The sequence below is a fragment of the Nylanderia fulva genome, unplaced genomic scaffold, assembly GCF_048542155.1.
Source record: "Nylanderia fulva isolate GAGA-0341 unplaced genomic scaffold, ASM4854215v1 Scaffold64, whole genome shotgun sequence".
Classification (NCBI taxonomy): Eukaryota; Metazoa; Arthropoda; class Insecta; order Hymenoptera; family Formicidae; genus Nylanderia; species Nylanderia fulva.
In genome coordinates this window covers 386822-401279 of record NW_028190742.1, presented here as the reverse complement: position 1 = coordinate 401279, position 14458 = coordinate 386822, and the positions used below count along the sequence as shown (strand labels likewise).

The following is a 14458-nucleotide window of genomic DNA, read 5'->3' as shown; positions in this document are numbered from 1 at the left end:
AGTGTCATTACAAAAACTGTAAAACGATAGAGAAAATTCTTACTCCGTTCAAGGGGATCCTAACCGTTCTTGAGTTTCAGTCCTGTTTTATCGACAAAATATGAGATTAGATAAACTATAAATCTATTTAATGCCTATACGGATTGTTTTTTTATAATTCTGCAATCTATATATATATATGAGACTATATGGATTAATAAATCTTTTTTCTGCATTAAAATATTTTAATATTAACAAATCTAGAAGCGTTCTAATTTCAAGTAAAAAACAATTCATATAGCCAATAAATAGATTTATAGTTTATCTAACCTCACATTTTGTCAATAAAACAGGACTGAAACTCAAGGATGTTTAGGATCCCCTCGCTCTATTTGCACACGAGAGGTCTGGTGATTATTATGATGATATCGAACATTCTGTATGCATGTACGACTCTTTTTACTTTGTCTCCATATAAAAGACTAACATCCATAATCATGTGCATAACTATACCTATTTGTTTACTATTCTCACTATCAGTCAACCATGTAAGTAATATCAGAGAAAAGAATATCTCTTTATCCAAAAAAAATATAATTTGAAATTACCCAGCAAACACCGATATATAACTGTTACATTGCTATAATAAAACGGAATGTAACAGGTAATATAACGTGTGCGTTACATGTAACATCCATATTAGTTGTAATTTCCCACTCATAGATGTAACATTTTTAATATAACATATATTACATTGTAGTTATATTGTAATTATATACCAAATAGCACATGGATGTATTGATAAGTCAGTGCTATCTTGGGATATAATGACAATATGACTTCAATGTAATATATGTTATATTAAAAATGTTACATCTATGAGTGGGAAATTACAACTAACATATACGTTACATGTAACATGCTTGAATACTTACATGTATATAACATTTATATACCGTGTTTGCTGGGTAATGATAGTCGCCAGTAGATGAAATCAAAGAAAAGGTTATTATATAAATCGACCACACTGGCAATGCTTTATTTAATCAATAATCACACAACGTTTCGACCATGTGTTTTAGTCCTCCTCAAGTGTACTGAATTCCGTTAGTTGTCAAATACAGCACAGTAATATCGTAGAAAAGAAATTTTTATTTTTCTGTTAAAGCAAATCGTCATTACGCAAAAGAAGTTAAGAACAGACTACAAAAAAAATATATTTAACAATAGCGAGAAAGTAAAATACATACGAATATTTGACATTATTGGTTCGTTCTTCCATCTAGGAATAGTCGAAAAAAATGGCAACAGAAATGGAACATATATAAGAAAAATAAAATCTCGACGGCAATCGGAGCCTATGCGGATGACATGCACAAAATTAATAAATTAAAATGAGATCTCAAGTCAAACTCATTTATTAAATTCTAAACGTTTCGACCCACTTCGGGTCTTCTTCAGTAGCTGCAAAATACAAAGAAACAAAAATAGAAGATAATCGGTACAATCAGAAAATTATAAAACTCGTATACATACAATCCGCAAATAAATTAAATATCATTCTCCTCCCTATTCAAACCGTCCGGCCGTCGGAGTGTCTCCCTAACGGTGACCATCGTCAGGAAGGAAGCGGAGCAGTGACTCCCTTACCAACACTAATCAACATGGTATAAATTAAACGTAGAACAATTCACAAGAATTAAAAATTAAGAACCGGGAAGAACACTCACCCCGACAGCAAAAACAGAGAGAAGACGATGCTACACGTGACACATCACTCTAACGACTGTGCGGTATTCTACCTCGACACAGTCGATACATATATACGCAAAAAACAAATATAAAAATAAAATATGAAAATAAAAATAAAAATAAAAACAACTAAACTAATCGGCACTCATGTCAAAAGTCTAACAAAAAAACCCGGCTATGTAAAATCACAAAGCTAGATTTTGGTAAATTTTTCTATTAACAGATCAAGATTCTCGTTTAATTTATCAGTGTCGCTATGTAAATTTAAACTATTCCTCTGACGTTTTATGTGGATCATTTCGGATATCAAACGTTTACCTAAAAAAGGCTCCTCGTCTAAGACTTTTACATCCTCCCAATTAAATTCATGGTTCAATAATCTATGTTCCGATATGACTGATAATATCGAAGAGAATCGAGGACATTACACGTGATTTGGATGTCATTCCATCATATACAGCAATTAACAGTCTCCGTAAATTCATTAAAGTACACAAGGATAAGTTACCAAGAGAACTCCATAATAATGTAGTTTATAAAATTGATTGTATGGATTGTGATGCGTCGTACGTAGGGCAGACGGGTAGATTGTTGAAAACTAGGATGAAAGAACATCGCAACAACATAAAAAGAAACGCGTCACAATTATCAGTCCCCCACAATTATAATCCCTATCTTTGAATTTGGTGAAATTTACGGAAATTATAGACCATTAGAGGACATGTAAAGGATTTTTTGCAAAAATTAATAAAAAAGGAGAAATTAAAAAAATAAAACAAAAGGTGAGTTTTATACATAACCTCCCTTGCAATTTTGATAAACTTAAACAAGTATATAGTAAATGCTAAATTACGAGTTGAATGACACTAGTGCCAATTTGAGGAAACGATTACTTCGCAAGATTCAAATTTGTATTATTCTATTATAACTTTTTATTATTTTATTTAATTTTTATTATTTATTATTTTATTCTATTAAGTATAATAGATAGCCTTCACTGTGGAAAGTTAGAATATATAAATATAATAGACCTATTTTTTGACTGTGCGCCCCCCCTTCCCCCACTATTGAGAATCCAAAAATAACCATGATAATTCGTTTGATGGTCTTTCGGTGGTATTTGACAGTACATTCCGGATGATTGGTAGTCAAAGCTGTAATTAATAATTTTAAAAAACGAAATAGCACGTGAAGTCCCCTTTTTATAAAACTCGACCTTCTAGACTGCATGTAGCATTCTAACTGTAAGCATTCGTTTGGTGGTCGTATACTGACGTTTGGTAGTCCATTTTTAATAATTGGTAATTAAAATTATAATTAATAATCAAAGAAAGACTTACGAGCGCGAAGATAGTCCTCCTTTTGTTTAAATTCGGCTTTCCAGATTGCATATAGCATTATAACCGTAAACATTTGTTTGATAGTCATGTACTGACGTTTGGTAATCCATTTCTAATGATTGGTAATTAAAATTATAATTAATAATACGAAAGAAGACATACACGGGTGAAATTAGTTTCGCGTAAGTCTTTTCTTCGTATTATTAAATATAATTTTAATTACCAATCATTAAAAATGGACTATCAAATGTCAGTACGTGACCACCAAACAAATGCTTACAGTTAAAATGCTACACATACCATAGTCTGGAAAAACTCGAGTTTTATAAAAAGGAGAGCTAACTTCACGCGCTATTTCATTTCTTTTTAATTATTACTTACAGCTTTGACTATACGTATCAATCATCCGGAATGTACTACCAAACACCACTAAACAATCACCAAACAAATTATCATGGTTATTTCTAGATTCTCAATAGTGAGGGGCCAACTTTACACAGTCCTATTTTTTATACAATTTTACATAGGTGTCTAACTTTCATTCAAAGCGAGGCCTATATTCCACACTGTCCCGTGCTTTTGGTGCGAAACGAAGTCTATTATTGTACGGTTCTACATAGGTTTCCAACTTTCCACGCAGTGAGGTCTATCTCACACTGCCCTGTGTTTTCGGCGCAAGGTCTATTATTACGATTTCACATACTGAGGTCTACCTCACACTGTTAGCGAAATAATAAAAATTTGAATCTCATAAAGTAGTCAAAAGTTGACATTGTAATGTCATTCAACTTCATTTAGCACATACTACATGTTTATAATAATTGGAGGGGTTGTGTTTAAAATTAACCTTTTGTTTTTTTTCAATATCTCTGCTCCTATTCCTTTTCGTAAAAAATCCTTTATTTATCCTTTATGGTCTACCATTGTTGCAAGTTTTATTAAATTCGGAATTTTATTAAATTATTGCATTGTGCCCTATTTCTTGCCTTTCACCATTGATATTTAGGTCTCAATGAGCACATGAAAATGCATGTATGAATGTACTAGAAATGTCAAAAAGTAGATAAAATATTTCAAAGACAACAAGCATTCAAAATCAGCCTTATAATGATTGCCTTCAAATAGCCTTAACTAAACATAACAAGGAAAGAGTTGATGCAATCACAAGGTGACAGTGAGCAAAATTACAACAAAGCTAGGTTAAGTTAATTTAGGTTGGATTAAGGTAGATACAATGTATAATTCAAAAGCTGATTGCAAGCTTTGAATGGTTGGAATATATTTAATATCTACTGCAAAGATATTTTTAAACTTGCAATGGAAAAATATATATCAAAAAGAAATGAGAATTACGTAGAAAAATATTTCAAAATATGAAGATTCAAATTTTATTCTTATTTTTTGAATAAAAATTTTATAAAATTATTATTTATTATAACTATTTTTATTAATAATTATTTATATTATTATTATAATTATTATTATAATTAATATTTAACTATATATACATATACATATATTTAAAAAATTTCGTATTAACATTTAAAAACTATACACTGCATATAATTTCGAGCAAATATTATCGAAAGTATAAAATATAATAAAAAAATATTTTAGACAAAAGGTTTATAACGTTTAATATTTTTTATAACTATATGTAATTTAATTTTTCCAAAAAAAAATATTACAAATATCAGCTTTTATCTCGGTTTTTAATTACACTTTAGTTTTACAAATTTCAACATTTTTATTATATTTTAATCTTATTTTATATTATAATCCTTTGTGAAATCATTGTTGCACATCTATTTATTATATTACATATTTTAGTTTTTATTTTGTTATAATTTTACTTATTTTATTTTTTCTTACTATAATCAAATTTTGTAATTTTTTGTATTTTAATGGATAAGATCTCAAAATAAAATATATTTATCTTTTATTTACAATAAACAATTTTTTGAAAATATTAGAGATTGAAAAAGGATTAAAAAATGTGTTCTGTGTATGTACGTAAAACGTAATTCGTAGTACAATGAAAAAAAGGATGATATTTTTCATGTAAAAATAAATAAAAATTTTTAAATTAAATGTTTTCATGCTTCAAGATTTCGCTTTCAAGAAAAATGATTTTAAAATTTTATGTTTTCATATATGACTTGTAAATACATATAATTTAGCTGCCGTATATTTCACATTATTGATTGTTTCTATCTGTATTAATGTTTGTAAACATTGTCATATATATATGTTTTAAACAATGTGATATGTTTCAAACAATAGACTGCACATCATTTTTTTACTATATTACAAAATTTTCTCGAATTAAAAAAGAAATTCTAATGTTTCTATTTTTTTAATTTTTTTAATTCTTGCATAATTTTTTGTTTTAATTAAAAATTTTCCAATATTTTTTATTTAAACATATTTTTTATTTAATTTGTAACTTGCGTAAAATCTGATGCTCCATATTGAAAAATTAATCGATTTTTAATAGATAGAGATGTTTTTTGAACAGAAAAGGCAACTCTCCACATAAAAATTGTAAAGTATATCTTTTTATATATTGGAGAGAAAATAGGAACTCTCTAATTATCAATTATTTCAGTCCAAACATTGATACTCTAATTTTGAAAAAGATTTTCATGATTGAATCCAAGAAATTAAATATGTATCAATGTTCCTACTGTAATAATATTCCTTCACTACTTCTAAAACTTTTTACAACATCATGAAATTATCATGATATAATAAGCTAAGTAGCAAAGAAATATTTAAAAAAATATTTGAAACTCATTTTCTAAGATATTTTAAAAACGTTAAAATAATTGGTTAAGCCCCTTTTTATTCATTAAAAAAATGTTTATTTTTTAATGTTAATAATGTAAATATTTATTTAATGCTAGATAACTTATCAGTTTTATAGATATTAAAAACTCCATTCCGTTAATTTACATATTTTATTGAACCATAAAATGAATGAGATATAAATTGATGATCCAAATAACTTCTGCTTCAATATTGTTGTACAATTGTCAAGGACGATTATGACTTTTATTATGATTTTTACGACACTATAAACCCAGTTTCAGCTATCATTTGCTTCACTGTTCGCCTAATTTGTATCGTCATAATGGCAATTAGAAAATGTTCTCTGTAGTATAAATTTGCTACCAAGCCTCTAAAGCAAGTACTATACTTATGTATATACTCTCAGTTGTTTTAGTTCACTATCGCGATAATTTACGATAAACTGACTAGTTAGAAGATAAAGTAAGATCGATAGAAAACATATAGCACTATCATCAATGTTTACAAACACTAACACTGTTGGAAATAATCAATAACATAATAACATAGAAGCGCCAGGTCGTACATATTCGTCTCATTTGTTCTCAGTCGTATATATTCGATCCGATGAAATTTTAAAATCAATTTTCTGGAAATCAATTGGAAACAGTCTCGTAAAAAAAATTTAATTGCACATTTTTTATTTATTTTTACATAAAGAATTATTTCCTTTCTTTGTATTACAAATTATTCTTTATTTAATATATATATGTATGTGTGTATAAAAAATTACATACAGTATCCCACTTTGCGCATCTTAAATATCTCACTAATTTTTAATGATACAAAAAAATATCAAAGAAAAACTGTATTTAAAAGAAATATAACAAACAAAAAATTCTTCTCAAGGTCATATTTTCGAGATTTTATTGATATTTTTTATAGAATTATATTTTTAAATCCTGTAATATACATATAAAAATAAATAAATGATAAAATAACTACAACATTATATAGAGAAAGTTTAATGAAAAAATTTTTTTAAATGTTCAAACTGGTCTCTATTAACTTTTCGATATATTTTTACAATGAATGATTCTGATCCTCTGATTTTTTGCTATCACATATAATTTTAATACGTTTTTTCCTATATTCCGATATTGTAGGAATATTATTATAAAAGATTCTCTGGTGGAAATAATTTTACAACAATTTACATACTTCTATAAAAAATTAAAATTTTGAATAACAAATCGTAACTTCTTACAAATTCATGAAAATTATAAAAATTCATAGATAAGTTGTAATAAGTTGTACTCATTGTCAGTTGTAAAAAATATTTACAAATTTTTAGGAATTTCAATCATTTTTTATGAACATTTTTAATATATTGTAATACTTGTAGAATTTTTTTTTAAATTACAAATTTCCACAATATATCATTAAACACATAATGTAGTTGTAGAAAATCATAACTTTCTAAGTAAATTTATGAAATATTACAAATATCTGATGGAAATAATTTTACAATAATTTATGTATGTCTACTAAAATAATCATTTTTAACAATAAATCATAACTTTACCAATTTCAGAAAATTGGAGAAATTCATGATAAGTTGTAATAATATTGTTGTGAGTTATAAAAAATGTTTACAAAGTTTCTACAAACATTTTTAAAAGTATTGTAATAGTAAGTTGTAGAAATTGTAATTATCAAAATTCACAATCATATTCACATTATTCTACAACTTTTCACAAACATTTTTAAAAGCAAATATATAACTATTTAAGGCGAGTGAGAGAACATTAATCATAGTCATCATACTTCTGCATGAAAAATATCTAAAAAGAGGTCACTGCTTGCGTACGAAAATGCTTTGTGTATCGTAACATTATTTATGCGTGGACGAATGGACTTTGTAGATATTTTTCATGCAGAAGTATGACTGTATCAATGTTCCTACTGTAATAATATTCCTTCACTACCCCTACAACTTTTTACAACATAGGAAAAAAACAACATTAAAGAAATTATCATGATATAATAAGTCAAGTAGCAAAGAAATGTTTAAAAAATATTTGAAACTCATTTTCTAAGATATTTTAAAAACGTTAAAATAATTGGTTAAGTCCTTTTTTATTCATTAAAAAACGTTTCTTTTAATGTTAATAATGTGAATATTTATTTAACATTTATTGAATATTTTAAATAAAATTTAATATTATATTAATATTAAAATAAACGTTTTTTAATGAATAAAAAAAGAGACTTAACCATTTTGGCCCTATTTGGCACACTGCCCTTAATATACACTAGGGGGCGTCGTAACAGAATACTTTCCCGTAGATGAAAAACCTCCCGCAATATATATAAGAACCACAACCCAAGAAGGCTAGAACTTAACCAATTATTTTAATGTTTATAAAATGTCCTTAACAAATAAGTTTCAAAAATTTTTTAAATATTTCTTTACTACTTAAGAAGAAAAGATACTTTTATAACGAATTTTTACATCAGTATACATTATTCCTCTATTATATATCCTCTATGTAATTTTCTACAACTAAATTACGTAATGCAATTGTAGAAAATCAAAACTTTTTACGTAAATTTATAAAAAAAGCTACAAATATGATAATCCAAATCGCGTAAATTTCTCATAAAAATCACGTTAAAATAATTCAAAAACTTGTAATTATATAATAAAAAATTATAGTTTTCACATAATTTTGCGTAAAAAATTGTAAAATTATTTTTACCAAGGTTACTTTAAACTCCTCACAAAAAATTCTGGACGAAGAGGGCATTGGATATTTTGCGCCGTATCCGATAGAAGTTTTTTATTTAATATTTTACGATTACAAAACGCATTGTGAGTTGCGCATCTATAATATTAATCACATCTAACTTCTTTAAGTTAGATCAATTTCTTCGAATAGCTCAGGTATCTGGGTGGTCAAAAAATTTGCACATCTTTTTCCACTCAAAGTGCCATTAATAAAATACGATCCAATAATGCGGTTATCAAGAATGGTGTATGACATTTTACCACACCATACATTTATTATTCCACAGCTAATGTACAACTTGTTGAAGCCACATTTAAAATTTTCAAAAGTCCAACCACGGTTGGTGAAAATAGCTTTATTCCTAAACGTCATTTCACAGCAAAAATTATCGAAAAAGATAATTTCTTTCAGGATATTGTTTAGCGTACAACTGAGAGATGCCTACATAGAGTTTCAGCTTTACGATAAATTAAAATCATATTTTTTTTTATTGAATAATACTATTTTTTGCTTGTTTTGTGAGAATAATATCGCAAAAATAACACGATTTCTCACAGTTACCAAATTGAATCATTCTAATGAATTTCTAAATCCAACTGATTGTAATACATGACATATCAGCATTTATAGCTTATTATGTTGAGAAGGAATGTTTGCAACTATTTGATATACAGAATGATTCATAAACAATAATATTTCAGTATTTCACAATATTTCAATGTTTCAAAAAATAAATATAAATAAATAAAACAAGTAAAACTTGTGTGTTACATTTAAAATAGATCATACATACTATAGTTTCTGAATTTATAAAAAAAGGTTTGAAGAGAAATGCTTAAAATATTTATCTGGTGTTTCAATATATCCTTACAGTACGCTTTAATATTAAGTCGCTTACCCGGAAAATACCAGACATTGTTTGAATTATTTCGAATCTATTTCATATATTTCCTTGTAGAGAACATTATTAATTTGTGTAGCAGACACACACACACAATAAATTTAAAATAATCTCGAAAATAAAAATCTAATTTAAATAAAAAATTATTGTAGTCACGCAATAAATTGATCATGCTCTTATTTATCAATATAATTGTTTAAAAATGTTCGGATTGCAACATGTGTAAATGTAAAGTCAAGCATTTTCTTTGATTTATTTCCATAATTCAAAAACTGTAGCATATATTTTTTTACTTGTTTAAATATATGTATATAATACCTTTACTCTCACAAATATTGTTATGAATTTATGAATCACTCTTTATATATATACAGGGTGTCCCATAATTCGCGAACCACCGCGAATGGGCAGATAGAGCGTGTTAAACTGAATAGAAAAATCCTGTATCATTTTGCGATATTTCCAATAATTATTGAGTTATTAACTAAAATATCTAAACGAATGAGCGGGTAGAAAGCGATAGGCCGGACTCGGTGTGCATGTACCGCTTAGTATCAAAAGTATCATCTTACTTTTCGGCGCCACTACATTGGTCGCCGCTCGCTGCATGACGCCGCCTCTCGATCAAATAATGCTTTCTACCTGCTTATTCGTTTAGATATTTTAATAAATAACTCAATAATTATTGCAAATATCGCAAAATGATACAGGACTTTTCTATTCAGTTTAACACGCTCTATCTGCCCATTCGCGGTGATTCGCGAATTATGGGACACCCTGTATATATATATACCGTGTGTGTGCGTGTGCGTGTGCGTGTGCGTGTGTGTGTGTGTGTGTAAAATAATTTATATATATATACATATATATAAATTACATATCTAAACGAAAAAAAAAAAGAATTTAACATTCAAAGTTCAAAGTTTAATTTGTTGTATAATGAATATTTGACATATTACGATTTGAAAAATATTGAGATTTCCTTTATCAAGTATAACTATTGAAATTCAATCAAAAATTTTCAATGGATTTGGTCATTTTATTGTATATTTATTTTGGTTATAATCCCAATAAAGTTATTCGAAAAGATAAATTGTAAAAATTATAGTCACATTTCAAGGTTTATAATTTTTAGGAACAATTTTATCATTTTCGAAAGAAAAAAGGACACACATAAAAATATGAAATACATATGACTTTGTAACAAATGCAAAACAAAAAATATTTATTAATTCAAAATTTCAAATGTACGTAAAAGAAACATTTTCTAGTGCAAACTCGAATAAAAAAAAATCAGTGAAAGTAGAGAGAAAAAGGTATTACGTTCTGTGCGCAATATGTAAATGTCAAATATAATTACACAGTACGTTAAAAGCAATGAATAACAAAATATAAAATAAATAAAAAAAATTCCCCTGCACAGTAGAAATAATCATTATTATTTTTCCGTTCTTCCCTCTTTACACGGTGTCGCATTTTAATACAAACAGACAAATATTTCAAAAACAAATAAATTTATACAAAAACAGCTGATTGTTTAACTTCAACAGTAAAACTTATGGACAACATGTATATATGTGTATATATTCTAGATAAAATCTCTTTTTCAAAATTAAAAATTTTGAAAGTCACTCATATTTTTTTGTTTAAAATCATTTTGCACATAAAAACATTAAAAAATTATTAATATTTTCAAAAAATAAATTTTTTACATAGAGTAGAAATGAACAGTATCTGTATCTACTTTTCAGTTTTTGTGTTATGTTATTATTTACTCTTTTTTAAGTTTTCTTAAATTCTAGAAACAAATAGAAATTTTTCAATCTATAGTAATTAATTTAATTTTGTTTTAAGCGTCATAAAGCATGTTACTAATTAAAACAAAATTATGATTTATATGTATATAATAAATGTGTATACTCGCACATCTATAGAATATAAATTCAACATAGTTCCACATTCAAATATGATAGTCGCACATTTCAGGATAATCCATTGTAATCATAGTAAAAAACTATGAAAAAAAGCATAAATACTTGTAATATTTTGAAGCGCAAACAACGAATAAAAATGAAATAAATCCAAAGAAGAATTTCGCAAAATGCTTAGGTTTCATACACAAAATATAAAAATTATTTAGTTTAATAAGATTTAATTTAATTATAATTTTTATTCACGAAAAAATTATTTAACTGTGTAATACGCTAGTTTAATTTATTTATTTAAAAAACACAGAATTGTTATCAATATCGACATTTTAAAAAATTCCCAAAATTTAAAATCAGTTAAATCATCTGTCGATATCTTAATGGCAAAATCAATGGTCAATAAAAAGAGATCTATCATTTTCGCTCATAGCCTTATTTCTCGATATTGTATGTTGTTCAGCTCTGAATTATTCAAATACATCCCTGTGCAATTGGCCCCTTTACTACGACAAAATAAATAAACGAATATGATAGAGAACTTTCAAAATCTAATAAAATATAAAAATTTTAGAATAGCCATTTGAAACAGAAATTTTCATATTTTTTAGTAAAAAGGTGTACTTAATATTCATCTAACCCGTTCCCTTTTAGAAATAAAAACATCGAATTAGACTCAATAGTAAAATTATATGTTATGTAAGAGCATTAAAATCTACAATTTATATTATTGAGTTACAAGCTCTTGGCAAACCAAACGTTTTCAACATAAGAAAAAACTTAAAAATGCAATAAAGTTCTAATATTTCTCTATTAATTTATTCTTTCTTACTTTGAAGGCTTGTAAAATACATAAAGATATATTTTTGAGCCCTTCAATTTCGATAAAAAAAATTGCCCAACACATTTTTAATACAAAAGAGAACTGTAAAACAGGGTAAAATTATCTTTTTACTGATTATCTTAATATTTTTAATTTAGGAAGTCTAAAAATATGTAAATAGAAATTTTTAAACTTTAATTTCTTGATAAGAAAACTATCACACGTTTTTAAAACACAAGAAAAAATTAAAAAGGCGCATTAAAAATCAATTATGTTTCGATTGATTTTAATTTTTTCTTTTAAGAATTCGTAAAATTCATAAATAAAGATTTTCAACTTGCATTAATTATTCTTTTTAGATTTAAGATCATATAAAATATGTACATCAAAGTGCATTTAGCTTTTTTATAAAAATTCACGTATTAATTTTTTTATAGATTGGTAAATTTTATAAACTGATGGATTTCTTTGCAGTAATTGTATTTGATATAACATATTTACAAAAAAAGAAAATGTTTCAATTGTCAGAAAAGTTATATTTTGTTGAGTTATGTAATTCAAAGTGTTACCAATTCGTTCTGCAAATGCATAAATTTAAAAGTTTCATCACTCATATGTCTATCATTGTCTCGGTATTCTTTCTCTTTTTCCTTCTCCCCTTTTCTTTTATATTAGCAGGTGCGCGTAAAACCAAAACATTCAACAAAGAGTTAAACCTACCTAGAGTCAAAATTTTTATTTTCTTTTTACATATTGCTTATTGTTAGTGGAAAGCATTTCCTCTAGACAATTGAAATCGCGGTGAACTTTAATCGGTAGACTCGGAAGGTTCTGACTCAAACTATTGCGAATCCTAAGTTTAAAATAGATATAAGTCGCATAAACGTAAACCTCTCCAGAGGCAAAACCCTCTGGTTACGAAACTCATATATTGTACAGAGTGAATTTCCTTATGCTCTCCCCTTCTCTCCTTTTTATCTATCTCCTATAGTTATTCGCCTCGTATCCTCTTCAAAATCCGATTTTCTCTTGCGAAGTTTTCTAACTCTGACTCGAACTGCTTCGCCCGTTCTTTTGCCGTGCCTTATCCATTATTACAATCCTCTATCCTCTTCGTGTCTGATTTCTTCTGTTTTCTCCAAACCTGATTTACCCTTCGAGGTTTTCTTTATCTTCGACACCAAGTCCTCAAGCCCTCTCCTCTCCCTTTTCCACAGCAGCTCATTCGCACAGATGAAAATTCTTACTTTTTAAACCTGAGATATTTCTTCGTACAAATACATTTTTTTAATTTTTCTTTACTACACTAGAATCCCATCCCCGCGGATTCTTTCGGCATCGTGTCTAACTCTATAAATTCCAAAGCGTCTTCAGTCAAGATTATTATCATTCTTAGCTAAGATATCATACAGCCGAAATTAACGCAATCTTTACCAATGTCTACTTCAGGGACACGGTTCAACACAATAATAGAAATCCAATCATGACCTATCACCTAACCTAACCGACCAACTATTGTAACCCTAGCCAGGAATATATCTAAAGACTTTAAAGGGTGATTAGGTTTATTTTATCGACAAATATTATTTTCATTTAACTCTTTATACAAAATGAAAAGTCCTTTATTAGAATTAAAGTATTCATAATAACAAATCTGGGTTATATGTGTATATAAAAAGAAACCAAGAAAATTAAATAATTACAGTTTTTTTACAGTTTATAGTTTAGGTTAGGTTGACCTAATGCAAAAGACAGATAGAAAAACTAATTATTTAGCTTTCTTGGTTTTTTTTATATACATATGTAGTAGCCCAGATTTGTTCTTATGAATACTTTAATTCCAGTAAAAGATTTTTCCTTTTGTATAACTAATATAGATTTAAATGAAAATATTTGTCGATAAATCAGATCTAGTCAGCATCTCCTTAACTATACTTGGACTACGCATTAATAGTGAAGGACTATTGTCAAGTTGAGGAACAAAGGATAGCATATGATTAGCTACGTTGGCTCTCGAGGAGCCAACTTTCTTGTTACACGCATAATCGTTCAACAATGGTCCAACAATCTTTGTCTCTCTTCCATAATTCGGCAACAACTGAATAATGGAAAGATAGGGCAATACGCAGTCCATATATTACCTGGTCTAAGCTAAG

General features: G+C 27.2%; 1 protein-coding gene and 1 long non-coding RNA gene across 14 annotated transcripts in view; both read right to left on the bottom strand.

The window, feature by feature from the left end:
* The window catches only part of CaMKII (Calcium/calmodulin-dependent protein kinase II), a 205810-nt gene that overhangs the window by 170767 nt on the left and 20585 nt on the right, over positions 1-14458 (bottom strand). The window lies entirely within an intron of this gene.
* LOC146720676 (uncharacterized) lies at positions 1251-1973 on the bottom strand. Its single transcript, XR_014925980.1, has 3 exons — positions 1710-1973; positions 1516-1634; positions 1251-1443 (listed from the first exon to the last, which is right to left on the bottom strand). It is a non-coding gene; the product is annotated as an uncharacterized LOC146720676 (long non-coding RNA).